Source organism: Equus quagga, chromosome 17 (genome assembly GCF_021613505.1).
Source record: "Equus quagga isolate Etosha38 chromosome 17, UCLA_HA_Equagga_1.0, whole genome shotgun sequence".
Lineage (NCBI taxonomy): Eukaryota > Metazoa > Chordata > Mammalia > Perissodactyla > Equidae > Equus > Equus quagga.
Genome location: NC_060283.1, coordinates 17,338,643 through 17,344,642, shown reverse-complemented (window position 1 = coordinate 17,344,642; position 6,000 = coordinate 17,338,643). Strand labels below are relative to the sequence as shown.

The 6,000-nt window shown below is 35.3% G+C and overlaps 1 pseudogene; it reads left to right on the top strand.

Annotated features, from left to right (window-relative positions):
- Window positions 1–2,335: 2,335 nt before the first annotated feature.
- Window positions 2,336–3,280, top strand: LOC124229136 (olfactory receptor 5T1-like; annotated as a pseudogene).
- The last annotated feature ends 2,720 nt before the right edge of the window (window positions 3,281–6,000 follow it).

Below are 6,000 nucleotides of genomic sequence, written 5' to 3'. Positions count from 1 at the left end.
TAAAGGAAATTGCTTTAAAAATTTATTGTTTCTCATGTTTAATTAGTCTGCCTGGCTGTGTGTTATTGTGTCTGCTTTGTCATTTAAATTTATTGCTATTTGAAAGAGGAGCAAATTTTGGAGGGAAAGTCTAATCTCAAAGGTGGCTTTTAATTATTGAGCTGAGTGAGGAGCACAATCCTATGTAATTTTCCTCGTACCAGGTTATCTATCACTGAACTGATGGCAAGAATTGTATTGGGCTTGAACCTTTTCTTGTCACCCCTAATTACGTTAAAACAGAGATTGATTTCACTATATTCATCCAAGTTTTTCTTTTCTTTTATTTCTATTTTTATCTTATCTCCATAAACTCTTATCTGAACCTCCCATTGGTATTCGTGCCTTCCCACCCCAAGGCATTTTTAAAATAAGAAGAATGTATTGTGGGTTTTCCTATCAATTCATTAAGAAGTTTTCCAATGAAATGATATATTTCAAAGCATCTTATAGTATGAGAGCCACTCAAAAATATTCAGTTAATTAGAATAAGTGGTTTGAGTACCCTAATTTGTTTTGTCGTAAATTTATTTCCAATATGTAGGATTCAACCTAAATTCTGCCTTCTCTGATGTCTCATATATTTCTTATTTTTTCGGCCTTTAATCTTTCCAATAATTCTACGAAAATATTATTGCCTGATATTGGACAATTCTAAGGAATCCTGACTTCGTCTTTCCCACAAGATTGTTGGTCTGTGCTTTCTTCTCCTTCCATCACTATTTCTAATCCAAATGTCTCTTTCTCTTGCTGGTGGGATCCATAGCAATGTATTGAAGCTGGAGCTTGACTTGTATTATGAATTTAAATAATGTACTATTTAATATTATTTGCAGCAGATTATGTGCCCTCAAGACACACTCAAATTTTCTATGGGTGGATATATAAAAAATAAAATAAATAGGGGCTGGCCCCGTGGCCGAGTGGTTAAGTTTGCGCACTCCGTTGCAGGTGGCCCAGTGTTTCGTTGGTTCGAATCCTGGGCGCGGACATGGCACTGCTCGTCAAACCACGCTGAGGTGGCGTCCCACATGCCACACCTAGAAGGACCCACAACGAAGAATATACAACTATGTACCGGGGGGCTTTGGGGAGAAAAAGGAAAAAAATAAAATCTTTAAAAAAAATAAATAAAAAATAAATAGCTGTAATGAATAATTTGAATAAAATCTATCCTCCAGCTAGTGCTATCTTATGGACCAATAATGGAACTTTGAATTCAGGTTTAGATAACACTTTGACTCCTAATTTGATTAACTATGTGACTATGTAGGAATGATTTCTGGTCTACTTTCTAACTTTAATTTTTTGCTATGTGTTTATTCTTAAATGCTAAGTTCTAGGTCTAAGTGCAAAGATTGCTTCTTATCGTGGTTGTATTTTTAATCACAGATCTTTAGGAACTTCTTTGTTTCTTTTAGATAATGGTTACTTAACTGTTATTTCACTGAATCCAAAATCAACAATATATAATCAAGTGTAATATTCTGAAAGAAAAATTATATTTTTAATTTTTTCTTATTATTCTCTCATTTTTACCACAGAGTTTTGAGAAAGTAGAAAAACATAGATTATCAAGAATTAAACTTCCAAAAGCAATACAATTGACCAAATATTTACCCAAACAGGACAAAATAATGCTAAGTATTTGAAAAACAAATTAAATGAGACATAGGTTGCCATATAATTCTATGTTCAATCATAGTCCATCTTCTTAACAAAAATCTTAATTAGTTCTTTTCAGAATAACCTAATGGAGTTGGAAAAATTTTAGAAGGATTAACTCATAAAACATTGCATTTCAGTAGGCTGTCAGACTGTCAAGCAAATCTACTACAGCACACACTATTTTTAAGTTATTGTAAAAGTTAATTTTAACATAATTTGCCATTTAATATTTACTGTATTGTTTTTAGCTAAGCATTAATGTCAGGATTCTATAAGGAAATATTTTTAGCTGTTCACTTTGTGTTTTAATGTTTTTAAATAGGAAAACAGCTAATAAAATACAGTGTTAAATTAACCAGTTGACTTGATGGTTTTAGAAATGACATGAGTTGAGCTCATGAGTAAAACTCAAATCTTCCACTTAATTCCGTAATGAGTGGCATCAACCTTTGAGCAATCAGCCTGTTACTGTGTCCTGAAATGCTACTGGGAAATTATGCAGTGCCAAGAAATAAAAATATGAGAACATAGTTTACTTTCCATGAGACACAATATTGCTAATTATTGTCAAAGAAATATGAATTATAATTTTACAAATATCTTCAGGTTTGTTGCATGAGGTGTCAACATGAAGAATGTTACTGAAGTAACTATATTTGTACTGAAGGACTTCACAGACAAGCTTGAATTGCAAATCATCTTATTCTGTCTTTCTGGAAATTTACCTGTTTACTCTGATGGGAAATTTGGAACTGGTTGTATTTGTCAGTGGGGATTCCTGGTTCCACAACACCGTGTAGTATTTTCTCAGTGTGTTATCATTCTTAGATGTCTACTATTCCTCATTTGTCACCCACAAAATGTTGGTCAATTTCCTGTCAGAGAATAAAGTCATTTCCTTCCTTGGATGTGCAGCACAGATGTTTCTCATAGTTACTTTTGGGACCACAGAATGCTTACTCTTGGCTGCAATGGCATAAGATTGCCACGCAGCAATCTACAACCCTCTGCTGTATTCCGTTAACATGCCACCTGCTCTATGTACCGCTCATCATTACTTCCTATGTTGGTGTCATGTTGACTGCTTCAGTGCACACAGGGGCCACATTTACCCTAACCTTCTGTGCATCTAATGAAATTAGGCATGTCTCTTGTAACATCCCTCCTGTCCTTGACATTTCTTGTTCTGACAAGCACACAAACCAGCTTCTAATCTCCTACTCAATGGGCATTATTGAGATAGTCACTATCCTGATTGTCCTGATCTCCTATGGTTTCATTCTGGTGGCCATCCTGATTTTGCATTCTGCTGAAAGGAGACAAGAAGTCTTATCCACATGTGGCTCTCATCTGACTGGAGTGACAATTTTTCATGGAACAATCTTTTTATATATATGAGACCAAGTTCTAGCTACTCTTTGGACGAAGACATGACAGTGGCAGTATTTTATACCCTGTGATTCCCATGCTGAATCCCATCATCTTTAGTTTAAGGATCAAAGATGTAAAAGAGACAATAAAAAGCATGTTTGGTAAAATTGGGTGTATCAATAAAATATATTTTTCACACTAACCACTAAATTGAAACAAATTAAGAATGATGTTCTTTGCCTCCATATCAAGAAGTTATGATAAAAGTGGGTTGTTTTAGTTTATGAGTGTCTTTCTATTCTTCTTTGACATTTTTAGATAAAGGTCATAGTCATACCTCCACCTCTGCGGCTTCCACACATGCATAAAAATTGTGTCATATCCTTGCTTCTTACTTTAATCATTCTCAGATATGCACACACATACATATACATGCATATGTACCCCAAATTATAGGCACGTATGTGTACATATATGCTGATACTGATTGTGTTACTTTCTTAAGCCTGCCATAACAAAATATCACAGGCAAGTGACTCAAACAACAGAAATTTATGTCTCACTGTTCTAGAATCCAGACGTCTGAGATCAAGGTGAAAGCAGGCTTGGTTTCTTCTGAGGCCTTGTTCCTTGGCTTGTAGATGGCAGTCTTCTACCTACGTCTTCGCCTGGTCTTTTCTCTTTGTGTCTATGTCCTAATATCTTCTTCTTATAAAGACATCAGTGATATTGGATTAGGGCCCACCCTGAAGACCTCATTTTAATGTAATTACCTTAAAAAAGAACTTATGTCTAAATATAGTCTCATTCTGAGGTAAAGGGGTTAGGATTTCAATATTTGACTATTGGTGTATATATATATATATTTGCACACACAGAGTCACATGTACATGTAATCTTTTCTTTAAAATGTATGCTATTACCTTTCATCTCAATGAGTCAACTTGGATAGGATCCTAGGTTGCAATTACAAGTACTTTATAATTATATCTGACAATCTTGAGGAAATACCACATAATCAACAGCAAAACTAAGCTGGCATATTCTCATAGCCCTTTCTATGGAATCATTTGTATCAGACTCCAATTCAAAGCACTCTGCTCCATTCTCAGATCCACCCATTGGCAGCAATCTAATCACACCCTGTGGTTAGAAGAACTTGGAGAACATGTTCAAATTTCTGGTGTCATTACTATGCTGTTTGTGAGGGTGCATTTCTTCCCCTTTTATTATTTCATTATTTCATCCAGAGCATGAACACTGAATGCATTCTTTATTTCCTCATAGAATACAGAGACTAGGCATTAGCGTTTATCAAGGTTATACTTAAACTAAAGAATAAGAAAAGACAAGCACAATTCAGAGAATTAGGTACAGCTCTCTGGCAGATTGGGCTTGTCCTACAACTAAGCCCCAGCAATCTTTATGGGTTTCCCTACAGGGCTGGTCTTGACTCAGCTTGGGCTCTGTTTTCATTTGACCCCTGTCCTTCTGTGATGTTCTTGAAGATGCAACCTCTCCTCAGTGTCCAGGCCCAAGAAGCAGGAGACAGAAGGGAGTCTCTCTTATGCTCATGTTTAGCCCTGCTTCCAGCTGACCTCATTTTCATTGCAAAGACATGTATCCTTCGAAGTTAATTATATGTGCTCACGTTTTCCCTTCCTTCCCTCCTTCCTTCCTTTCATTATCATTAATTTTTTTTGAGTCTGAAATTCCTTTAGTTGCAATCACACAATCTCTTTAATATGTACAGTATAACCTAAGGACATTTCCCTAAAATGAGATTATTAAGTTTAAATAACACCTCAACATTACAAATCTACAGCATCTCTAATCACCATATATCACCCTTATAATTTTTCTGCACTTCTTTTCTCCTGTTTGAAAGGATCTCCACACTGCTAGTCATATGATTCTTGCCTTTAAATGTCGATTCTTAGTTAGGAACTCATTGGCTACATTATGATAATGCAATTTATCTCTTCATATGACTTGCTTATTAAATGCGCCCACTGTACTTTTCACTATTTTACATAATATGAATTTTAATTTGCATGTGATTTATTGTCTAATCTATTTTCCAGAGTCTAGAATGATGTCTGACACATATTGTTACTCATAAATATTCCATTAACAAATGAATATTGTAGATAGGAAATTGTGAAAAATGATTTAATTCAATTAAAGGACACATGTAAAACAGAGATAGCGTTTTCTATCTATCTATCCATGTGCAAATATTCGCTGTTCTCTAGATTTTCTAATTTATTATTTTCTTTTAAAATTTTTCCTCTTCCTTCTATTAGTCTATTTTTCTATTCATTTCTAGCTTTCTGAATGGATATGTATTTTCCAATGAATCTTATGTTATTAGCCCTGTCATTAGCATCCCCGCTTAATGTGTCATATTTTCATTATCAATATATCTGTTTTTTTCCTTACTTCTCTTCAACTTAGGAGTAGCTTAATAACTTATTTTAAAATGTGTAACTGGAATAGTTAGAGAGTTTATTTTTACGTGTTATCCATTTCTTAACAGAATGAAATGTTAAAATATTCTATATTCAGTTTTGTTTTTCACTGACATACAGCTGTACATAAACATGAGAAGAAGGAGAATTATCTCTTATTTTTGGACAAAGCTTAATACATACTTATCCAGGGGCCAGCCAGGTGGCCAAGTGGTTAAGTTCGTGCACTCCTGTTCGGCAGCCCAGGGTTTTGCTGGTTCGGATCCTGGGCAGGGACATGGCACCGCTCATCAGGCAATGCTGAGGCAGCGTCCCATATAACACAACCAGAGCACTCACAACTAGAATAGACAACTATCTGCCTGGGGGCTATTTGCAGGACAAGGTAAGAGAATTCCCTGACGGACTCCTTGGCTGTTTGTCTCCATGGCGAAGGGTGGATTCCTCTAGG